A 12,016-nucleotide genomic window follows, 5' to 3' on the forward strand; every position below is an offset into this window, starting at 1 on the left:
CAAAAAGAAATTTACTAACACAAATGACGGCTAACTTTTGGTTTACTGCTTGGTTTAAATCCACCCATTTACTGTTCAGGGACTGTGAAGTTCTATCGCACATCAAAGGAAATGTTGGAACCACTTGGCAAATAAGATTTCTTAGACATTGCAATGAAAACTGAGCAAATAAAGCAAAAAATAAATAAATAAATACCTTGGGCTTGACGATGCTTCAAACCCCTATGGATGCACTTGTGCTACCTTCCAAACACGAACTTCCTACACTGTCTTAAGATGTAAATTTCAAACCAGGACACAGAACTCCTAAAAGCAAAGAGTCACAAAAATTAAGCAGAGACAGCTACTTCATGAATAATACAAGGGATGTCTAAGAGAAAAAAAAAAAAAAAAACTAATATACCTTTTCCTGTTTCCAGTTGGTTTAAGTAGGAGCCGGCAGTTTTGTAAGAAAAACTGGAAACCTGATCCCCACCCCCTCCTCCTCACGACGGGGCCCTGTCCCTTAATCCTAGAAATAGAGAATGTGAAGGCAAAGCGCTGCAAAGGGCAAAGGCGCCTTTAAATTGCCGAAATAATAGATAAAAATCAACAGCTTACAGTTACTCTTAAAAAATTTTTTTAATGAGAGTTATGTAAAAGACATGGACTCACTCATTCGGATGACAGAGCTTTCCTCCCCTAGCCGAAGCACGCAGTGCGCCGGAGCAGATTATTTTTAGGGTGGTGGGAGATCAGCTGCTGCCTCCTATCGAGTTTCTAAATTGCACAAACTACTTCGGGCCGGGGCGGACACTTCGGCTGTGAGGCAGGAAACTGGGCAGAAGCCCCGCGCGCGTCGCCTGGGACTGGGGACCCTCCCCACCCCAGCTCGGCCCAACTTTCCGCGCTGGATCAGGAGACTTGGGGCGAGCGCGGTAAAGAGTTTACAAAACCAAGTAATCTGCGTACCCCCCGCGACTTGATCGAACACTGAAATTTGCAATTAATGATGCGATGATTCCCCGGAGTCGGGTTTTCAAAAGTCAAAACACGGAGGTACTCGCCTGTGTTTCCCCCGCGAACTCTGTAAGCACCCTTTTATTGGCCACATAAGGAAGCGGATTGGGGGGTTTGACCGATTTGTCCCCAAGCGGACCTGGGAAACGAATGGCTCATTTTAGGCATAAAAACCCGCTGCGGGGCTGTGTAAGTGCGTGCGAACGTCTCCCATCCGCGACGCAGGCTCTAGTCGAACGTTTCCCCCAGTGACCTGGAAAACCTGGTCCTTCCTCTCGAGTGGTCACCGCGCTGCAGACCCGCGACCCTTGCCCAAGCTCCCCGGAAGCGAGACTGTGGTTCCCACGAACCACCCGAACAGCTCCCCGGTCTCTTGCTCCCAACCAGAGACGTAATTAACTCTCCAGATCACCCGTTTAAAATATGGTCACTCCACCATTACTTCCTCCAGGATGGCAAGCTGAGAATTTTGACCCCGATAACTTTTAAATTAACACTCCATTTTCTCAAGGGCCAGTTCTGAGTCAACTTGAAATCATCATCGTTTTCAGCAACTGCCCTAATCTAATAAAGGATGGTCAGCCAGGCGGGCTGGTGCCTCCCAAGTTCCGCGCGCGATCCCCAAGGGGCATGGGTCCCGGGACCTGAACCCTATACCCTAGTGGCTGGCCCCTGGCCTCGCGGACCTTGTGGGCACTCAGTCCTGCAAGTCCCAGGGGATTTCCCCGCCGGCGCCTCTCTCCCGGGAAGTCGCTGCGTTCCCGGGTGAATGCCTGCCTTGGCCAGCGCCGGTGGCCAGAACTTGCCCGCCGCTAGGGGCCTGCAAGCCACTTAGAGGCAGCACCCAGGAGGGCCCGCAAGACTGGTCCTGCGGCCTTTGAAGGCCAGGAAACAGCACCTTGGAGCTGTTTGCCGCGAAGCAGGAGCAGGGAGAAAAGAGTGTGGCTCTAGAGTGGGGATCAGGGTATTGTAGGTGGAATACCAGGAGAGCCCACGCACAAGTCAGAAGAGGAATCAGAATCTCTTCAGGGCGTGTGAGGAGAGAACTGGAAAAAGGAGTTGCAGATAATCCCAAAGCAAGGAGTGTGACTACATAAAATGAATTTGAGGATTTTTAAAAATTACTATTATTAAGGTCATTTATAATAATAAGAAAGCATGCTTATTGTAGAAACTTTGGAAGAAGTGGGAAAGAATGAGATAGCAATGAGCTTCTCACAATCCTTAAAACTACTGAAAATATTTTGTTTTATTTTAGCAAACACAGGCCTTATAGTATATTGATTAAGCACATGGACGAGGAATCCAGCCCTGTTTGATTCAAATACTGCATAATGACTTTGGACAATTATGTTTATCAGTTTCCTCTTGTGTACAATGAGACAAGTAATGGTTCATGTGTCTTATAGTTTTGATGTGAGTGTATATGAGATCACATCTGCTCAGCGCAGACAGTTGCTGCCACTTGGGCAAACATTAATGCATACGTTGTCATTATTCTGGTTCTTTTTTAAATATTTCTTATTTTTTGTAGTTGTAGAAGGACAGAATGCCTTTATTTTATTTGTTTATTTTTATGTGGTGTTGAGGATAGATCCCAGTGCCTCACATACCCTAGTAAAGCACTCCACCACTGAGCTACAGCCCCAGCCCCTATTCTGGTTCTTTCTATGCATATTTGTATTATTGGCTTCACAACATAATTTGTCTCCTCACAGCATCTTTTAAAATAATTTTCTTCCAATGATACTTTAAAATCTTCATAGAAATAATTAAAATAGTTGCATAATATTCCATTATGTTGTTATCCCACAGTTTAAAAAGCATTTTCTTTTGTTAGACATATAATTCCCAATTTCACTAGCATGTGTGAGCTTATGATGAAACATTTTGTGTAACTTTCATTCTAGCAGGTAATTTCTTTAGAATACTCCGAAGAGTAATTATAACATAAAAAGTGGTAAATATTTTTAAGGCTATGGATATAGCCTTAAATAACTATTCTAAAGAGTTTGTATTAAATCCTCCCAAATGTGTGGATAACGGTACATTTTACACGCAACCAGTATTGGGTATTTTCACTTTAATAAAACAACAACAACAAAAAAAAAAACTTATAATTTCCCAGATGTGGCGGCACAGGCCTGTAATCATAACAGCTCCAGAGGCTGAGGCAGGAGGAACCTTGTGGTTCAAAGCTAACCACAGCAACTTAGCTAGACCCTGTCTGAAAAGAAAAAAATAAACGGGCTGGGCTGGGATTGTGGCTCAGCGGTAGAGCGCTCGCCTAGCACAGGCGGGAAGGGATTGGATCCTCAGCACCACATAAAAATAAAAGGCATTGTGATGTGTCCTTTTAAATACTCATGGCTTATTTGTATTTCTCTACTAAATTAAAGAACACTACTAAATTAAAGAACACTTCTGTTGGAAATATATATTATTTTAAATCAACTTTGTTAAGCAAAATTTTTATAAAATAAAAAACATTCATAATATGTGTAAAATTCAAAGTGTGTTGACATAACCATGATCTCTAAAGATAGAGAATATTTCTGTCTCCCCAGGAAACCCACGTGTCACTCACTAGTCAATCTAACCATTTCCCACTAGGATAATTATTAATCTGAGGTTTATTACTAGAGATCAGTTCACAAATGTCACATAAATGTAGTCATACATAATCTTCTGTGTCTTGCTTTTTTATGTAAGCATAATATTTTTTAGATCAATTCATGTTGTTGCATGTATCACTAGTCTTTTATTATTGAGAAGTATTTCAGTGCACTAAATATACCATAATATTTATCCATTCAAGTGTCCAAATCCATTTGGGTTATTTCTACTTTGGGAAACAATAAAACTTCAATGAGCAGCCTTATACATATAGATTTTCTTTTCTCTTGAATAAATGTCAAGCAGTGGATTTTCTGGGTTATATGGTATTTGCACATTTAACATTGCAGAAATTCCAAAATGATGTCCAAAGCAATTGGAACATTTTGTATTTTCTCTAGGAATGTGACAGTTCCCGTTATGCCATAGTTTACCAATGTTTAAGATCTTTGGTTTCATTGTTTTATTTTTGTGATTTAATTATTCTATTGGATCTAAGTATAGCCTGGTTCTTGATTATGGCTTTAATTTGGATATGTGTTATAACTAATCGCTTTCAGCATGTGTTTTCATAGGTTTACTGGTCATTCGTATATCTTCTTATGGTAGGTATAATATTAAAATGGCTTCCATGATCTTTGTTTCTGTATAATTATCCCCCTCCTGACATTATGTTACATGGTAAAAGGAAATTTGCAAATGACAATAGAATTATTTATCAGCTCATTTTAAAATAGGCTGATTAGGAGTTAAATCAGCTTGAAGGCAAGAGTAGGAGATGCCAGCCTTCATCCTTCCCCATAAAAACAACATTTAGTCAGCTACCTATGATTTGAAATAGAAAGGGCTTAAAAGTTCAGTTAATAACCTACACCAACAACATAGAGAAGAAAAAAATGGAGAAAAACTGCATTGAAAGGGTCATTGATGATATCAATTAAGTGATAGCTGAAGATGGTTAGGAACAGAGAAGAGTGGAGCACTTAAAAAAGAAAAAAAAAGAATATTTTAAAATAATAATAATAATAAAACTTCCAACCAAGAATATTTAACCAGAAAAATCTGTCCTTCAAAAATTATGGAGATATAAAGAATTTCCCAGAGAAATGCTAAAGGAGTTAATCACCATTAGACTTTCCTTATAAGAAATATTAAAGGGAATCTTTAATCTGAAAAGAAAGCAGACTAATTATTAACATGACAATATAAAACTTACTGACAAAGGAAAGTATATAGTCAAATTAAGAATTCTCAAATACTGTAATGGTACCGAGTAAATCATTTAACTTTAATCTAAAATTAAAAGACAAAAGTATGAAACATAAATATAAGTACAATAACTTTTTTAATGATAACAGGTGTTAAACCCAGGGGCACTTAAACCCTGAGCCACATCCCCAGCCCTTTTTTAAAATTTTTTATTTTAAGACAGGGTCTCACTAAGTTGCTTAGGGCCTCACTAAGTTGCTGAGGCTGGCCACATACTTATGATCATCCTGCCTCAGGTTCCCAAGTCTCTGGGATTATAGGTGCATGCCTCCATACCTGGCACAATAATTTCTTTTAAAAAATATTTATTTTTTTATTTAGGTGGACACAATATCTTTATTTAATTTTATATGGTGCTGAGAATCAAACCCAGTGCCTCACGCATGCTAGGTGAGCACGCTACCACTTGAGCAACATCCCCAGCCCCCACAATAATTTCTTAACTGATACACAGTATAAAAGGTATAAATTGTGATATTAAAACATAAGTTGTGTGTGATAGGAAGAGAGTAAAAGCATAGTTTGGGTATGTGGTTGAAGTTAAGTTGTTATCACTTAAAATAGACTGTTATAATTATGAAATACTTTTTCTAAATCCTTTTGTAAGGATGCATCAAAAACCTATGGTACATATACAATAAAAAGAAAGAGAAAATGACTAAAACATAGCATATGGAAAATCATTAAATTTTAGAGAAAGATTTGAATAAAAGGCTCACACAAGATTTAGAAAACAAGACAGCAATGGTAAGTCCCCATCAATCACTAGTTACTTTAATTGGAAATAAATTAATTTCTCCAAGTATAAAATAGAGTAACTAACTGGACTTAAAAAAAAAGACCTAATTGTTTATTCCCTATTAACGAATCACTTTGCTTCAAGTATACATATAAGCTGAAAAAGAGATTTCATGCAAATCATAATCAAAACAGGGCAGAGGTAGACAAAATACACTTTCCCTTAAAAAACAATGGAATAAGAGACAAATAAAGCCATTTTGTTAAAGTGGTAAATTCTTGAAGAAATATAACAATTGTAAATATATGTAAATTATTATTTGATCTATTATTATTTGATCATATATTGATCAAATAATAATAGATCTGAAGACAGAATAAACAGTAATATAATAATAGTAGAAGATTTCTATGTTTCACTTTCAAGGATAGATAGATCGTCCAGACAGAAAATCAGTAAGAGAACATTGGAATTGAACTATATTAAGTGAAATGGATCTAACAGACATATCCAGAATATTCCACCCAACAGCAGGAGAAATGCAAGGTATTCTCAAGCACATGTTACATTCTCCAGGGGAGATTATATTAAGTCAAGAACAAGTTTTAATAATGAGTTTAAGAAGATCAAAATCACATCAAGTATCTTTTCTGATCATAATGGTACAAATAGCAAGAGGGAATCAACAACAGGAGGGTGCATGGAAAATTCAAACGGTGTCAAAATGAAACAACTCATTCCTGAACAGTCAACAAATCAAATAAGGAATCAAATGGGAAACCAAACACATTGTGAGACAACGGAAAATAGGAATACAACATACCAAAACTTATGGGTTGCAACAAAAGCAGCACTGACAAGAAAACTTGTAGTGATGAACATCTTCATTAAGAAAAAAACATTTAAAATAAACAGTCTAATATTATACCTCAGGGAATTAGTAAAAGGAAGAATAAACTAAGCCAAAATTTAACAGAAGGAAGAAAATAATAGTGATCAGAGCAGAAATAAATTAAAACCAGTCTAGAAAAACAATAGAAAAGAACAACAAAAACTAAGAGCTGATTTTTTTTTGAAAAGATAACAAAATAACAAATCTTTAGCTAGATTAAGAAAAAGCAATGACCCAAATACAATTAGAAATGAAAGAAGAGACACCATAATTGATACCAAACAAATATTCAGGATCATGAAACAACTACAAATAATTATATGCTAACAACTTAGATAACCTAAAAGAAATACATTCCTAAACACATACAACATTCCAGGACTAAATTAAGAAGGAATGGAAAGCCTAAAACAGAACTATAAATAGTAAGGAGATTGAATTAGAAATCAAAATTTCCCTAAAATAATAATCTCATGACCAGATGGCTTTGTGAGGGAAATTAACTAAACATTTAAAGAAAAATAATGCTACTGCTTCTTAAAATCTTCTTTAGAAATTGATGAGGAAATAGCACTTTTAAATTCATTATGAGGCTAGGCTAGGATTACCCTGATATAAAAGTCAGACAAGGATGCTCTAAGAAAGGAAAATTATGGTGTAAGTATCCTGATAAATATAGATGCAAAAATACCCATCAAAATAATAGTAAACCTAATTTAACAGCAAAATAAAAGAACCAGACACAATGATCATACATAATGTATTATTAGAATACAATGAAGTTTCACCATCAGGAAAAAGCAATGAATATGATTCACTACATTGACCAAATAAAGGATAAAATCCATTTATGACAAACCTTCAGCTCATATCATAATCAACTGGAAGTTTTTCCTCTAAAATCAGGAACTAGACAAGGTTGCTCACTCTTTCCACCTCTATTGCAAATAATACTGGAAGGCCTAACCAGAGCAATTATATAAGAAAAAGAAATATAAAGCCTATACATCATAAGAAACTAAGAAAAATGTGTCTATTTGCATATGCTGTAATCTTTTGTGTAGAAAACATCAAAGATGAGACCAAGAAATCTGTTAGAATTGACAAAAGAACTCAATAAAGTTGAAGGATAAACATACAAATATCAGTTGAGTTTCTATACACTAATGATGAACTACCTGAAATGGAAATTACAAAAGCAATCCCATTTGTAACAGCATCAAAAACAATAAAATATTTAGTTCTAAATATAAAGATGTGAAAGATCTGCATACTGAAAACTGTAAAACACTGATGAAAGAAATTGAAGAAAACACTAATAATGGAAGGATATCGCATGTTCTTGGGTTGGAAGAATTAATATTGTAAACATGTCCATATTACCCAAAGTAATACACTAATTCAATGCAATTCTGATCAAATTCTAATGGCATTTCACAGAAATAGAAAAATAATTATAAAATATGTTTGGAATCACAACATATCCCAAATAGTTGAGGTGGACTGGAGAAGGAAAAAAGATGGAGGCATCAAAATAAAAATGGGGGTGGAGGTAGTAGTGGGGGTTGAATACAGAAGGACTCCACCAACTGAGTAACATTCCCAGCCTATTGTGTTTTATTTTGAGTCTGGGTCTCACCAAGTAGTCAAGGTTGGCCTTGAACTTGCCATCCTCCTATCTCAGCCTCCTGAGTATCAGTGATTACATACATGGGCCACACTCCTTGATTTTAAAATATATTATATTATTAATCAAAATAGTCAATGGACAAGATAGAAAGCCCAGAAGCAAATCCATATAGTCAACTGATCAACTGATCTTCCACAAGCTGTAAACAGCACTCCCTGCCAAAAGGACGGGATCTTTAGTAAATGGTATCAGGGAAATGACTTATCCACATGCAAACAAAAAAGAAAAAAAGAAAGAAAGGAGGGGGGGAGGGAAGGAAGGAAGGGAGGGAGTAAAAGGAAGAAATGAAATCCTTGTGTTGAATTGCTTACAAAAATTAACTTAAAATGTTTAGAAAATTAAATATAGGACCAGAAACTGTAAAACTCCTAGAAGAAAACAAGGCAAAATCTTCTTGAATCCTTGATAGTGCTCCTGGCAATAGTTGTTTGTTTAGTATGACTCCAAACCACAGACATTAAGGGCAAAAATAAATAAGTGGGATTACATCAAATTAAAAGTCTTCTGCACACACACAAAAAAGGAAACAATCAGCGAATGAGAAAACAAAGTATGAAATGGGAGAAAATATTTGCAAACCATTTAGATGTTCTTTACATATTATGGTTCCTTATGGTTAAGTTGTTTCAGATAGCTAGCTAGCTAGCTAACTAAATATGTAAGGAACAATGTAGCCCAAAATACCCACATATAACAGAAATTTCCATGAAGGAAGAAGATGTACAAATAGCTAATGGGTACTTAAACTTAAAAATATGCTCAACATCACAGTGATCAATTTTTATTTGTTGATTTACTAGTTAGTGCACTGACTTCTAAGAAATCTATGCCTACTCTAAGATCATGAATATTGTCTCCTCCAATCTATTTCTAGAAATTATGTCCTTGGGTTTTGCATTTGGTTCTATGGTCTTCTTTGTGTTTACTTTGTGTATAGGATAAAGCAGAGGATGAGGTCCATTTTTTCACATACAAATTTTGTTGAAAAGATGGTCTGATCCCCTACTGAATTACTTTGCACCTTTGTTAAAAATCACTTGGTCCTACACATACATTTCCTCTTGGACTTTCTTATCCACTTTTCCATAGGTCTGTTTTTTTTTCCATAACCATTAACATTCTACTTTGCATAGCAGCTTCACAGTAAGTCTTCAAATCATGGGAATAAGTTCTCTAACTTTGTTCATCTTCATTTCAAGATCATTTGTGATATTCCACATACCTTTAATTTCTGCATAAATTTTAAATTAGCTTGTTATCTTTTTAAAATCCTGTTGACATTTTTTGTACTATGATTGTATCGAAATCTATTATGGTTTAAGAAGAATTCACATCTTTGCAATGTTATCTTGCAATTCATGAACACAGCATCTCTCTTTTTATCTTCATTTTCTTTTATATCTCAGATATACTTTGAACTTTTCAGTATGTTGGTCTTATATATAGTTCATTAAGTCTATCCCCAAATATTTTATCTTATACTTGCTACTGTAAGTGGTATATTAAAATGTCATCTTTAAATTATTCATTATTGGCATACAGAAATGCCTTTGTACCCTACAGATTGCTAAATTCACATAAGTTCTAGGACTTTTGTAGATGACCATGTCATCTACTTATCTGTATTCTGTTTATTTTTCTTGCCTTAAAACACTAGCTAGCTTCTTCAGATGATGTTGAATAGTTATAATACAGTGAACATTATTTTTTTTCTCAATATGGGTAATGAAACAATACCATCTTTCCCTAAGAAGTATGATATTATGTGCACACTTCCTTCATATAATTTTTATCAGGATGGGGACTTTTCTTGCTAATCATAGTTTGGTGAAAGAGTTTATGACCAATAGGTATTGAATTTCTAAGATTCTTTATTCTGCATTTATTATATGAATTTTCTGTTTAATCAGCCTGAATGAATTGTTTGACATTTTCATATTAAATCAACCTTGCAAAGTAGGGATAAATTCCTTCTGGTAATGATATCATCGCTTTTTTATATATTCTTGAATTCAATTTATTAATATCTTACTTAGAATTTTTGCATTTATCTCAATTAGGGGCATTAGTCTAGTTTTTTCCCCCTGATTCTTGGCTATTTTTGTGCCGCAGTCTGGCTGGGCACACAATCACGAGCCACCACACACCTTGTAGATTCAAACAGCAACTCTTTATTCCCGAACTCACACCAGCCGTCTACAATCACGTTCTGGGGAAATCCACGTTCTCTGCCCAAATCCACCTCCACTGGGCTTCTGTCTCCCAAAAAATACTGTCTGAATCCCGTGAGAACTCAAGGGGAATTCAGGCAGCAGGATACGCCCTATTCCCAGCAGGAATAATCTTAAACCTGGAACGCCCTAAACCCGGTTATCCTAAACCGGGAACACCCTAATCCGCCCTGGTCCTTGAGCAAGGTCACATACATGCAATGTCACGGCAAAATGTCCTATTTCCACGAGTCCTTCCACTAAGCAACATGGGGTACGCTGGCAAGGAAATTGTCATACCTACTTGGCTAATGGCTCCCAGCATTTTTGGTTTGTTTTCTTTTGTGATTTTGGTTGCTATCAGAATTTTGCTGTCCTCATAAAATGAATTTAAAGTATTCTCTCTTCCTTTGTTTTCTGAAAGAATTTTGTAAAATTATTGTTTCTTCCTTAAATTTTTGGTAGGATAAATGTTAAAGTTATCTGGGCATAGGGTTCTCATTATTTAAGAATATTTTCTTTACTAAATATGTTGGTTCTCAAATTTTTATTTTTTATTATTGTTAGTTTAGATAATGTGGTTAAAAATAAATTTGTACATTTATTTTAATTTATTTAATGTCTGGACATAAGGTTTCTCAGAATGTTTCTTCAGCATAATTTTGGTGTTTCTAGGATTTTTATTGATATTCTTTCATTACCAATATTGGTAATTTGCCCTTTGTCACTTATTTTGTATACAACAGTTTAGTTAGAGATTTATCAATTTTGTTTAGCTGAAAAGTACTTTGGTTTATTAACTCTTTATTTTTATTTATAATTTCTTTTTTGAATCATTGATTATTTAGAAATGTTTAATTACCAAATATTTGGAGATTATCTAGATCTCTTCTTTAAAAGTAAGATTTATATAGGTAAAATTTACATACAGTAAAATCTAACCATTTAGATTGATAGTTCTTTGAGTTCTAGTGGATGTATTCTGCCACATGAATATCATTCCATCACCAGCCAAAGTTGGGAAAGGGGTTTCAAAAAGTCTCTCCAGCAGGAAAAATATAATATGCTAAAGCACAGAACTTGAAACGGCTGATTGAAGTGTTCTAAGTAGTTTAATGTGATAAATAAAAATACAGTGAGCTAAATGGATTTCTAGACACTGGGTATATCTTTCAAGCAAACAATAGAGGATTTCTTCCCAAGGTTTTCTAAGCAAGAACAAGATGCTATGATCAGGTCTCAGCCTTTAGGTGATCGCTCTGCAGTGGTTGTGGAAGATGGACTAGTAGGGATAAGATGGGGACCAGAAGGTTTAACAATAATCCCAAAGAAGGATAGGAGGGCCTCAATTAACAGTCGCAGTAGGACAGGGTGCAGAACATTCTCACAACATGTAACTACACCAAGCAGGTTCTCAGTTGCCAAATATTGCAGCTTTTTTGCCCTGGTTTCTCTCTACCACATTATGCTCTTGATTAAGTTATTCTGGGGGGGGGGGGAGTTTTGCTTCCTTTAGTTTGAACACATCAAACTTTTCTTCTCTAGTAGTTTGTTTCAGTAGTAGTTTCCTTCAATGATTCCTGTTTCAATGTTTACACTTT

At 35.6% G+C, this 12,016-nt stretch overlaps 1 protein-coding gene across 9 annotated transcripts in view; it reads right to left on the reverse strand.

The window, feature by feature from the left end:
• Positions 1-1,032, reverse strand: part of Abcc9 (ATP binding cassette subfamily C member 9) — a 129,947-nt gene extending 128,915 nt beyond the window's left edge. For 3 of the 9 annotated variants that reach the window (XM_058576379.1, XM_058576380.1, XM_058576376.1), the window contains exons 1-2: positions 655-930; positions 197-306 (exon numbers count right to left, since the gene is read on the reverse strand). The gene's annotated coding sequence lies outside the window, so the exon portion shown is untranslated. Of the gene's footprint in view, positions 1-196; positions 307-403; positions 512-654; positions 931-951 lie in introns of those variants that run through there. The other 6 variants (XM_046436377.2, XM_058576377.1, XM_046436376.2 and 3 more) reach the window with 4 other exon arrangements.
• Between the last annotated feature and the right edge of the window lie 10,984 nt (positions 1,033-12,016).

The sequence above is a fragment of the Marmota monax genome, unplaced genomic scaffold, assembly GCF_021218885.2.
Source record: "Marmota monax isolate L192 unplaced genomic scaffold, Marmota_monax_Labrador192_F-V1.1 WCK01_AAM20220418_F8-fsc00012, whole genome shotgun sequence".
NCBI lineage: Eukaryota > Metazoa > Chordata > Mammalia > Rodentia > Sciuridae > Marmota > Marmota monax.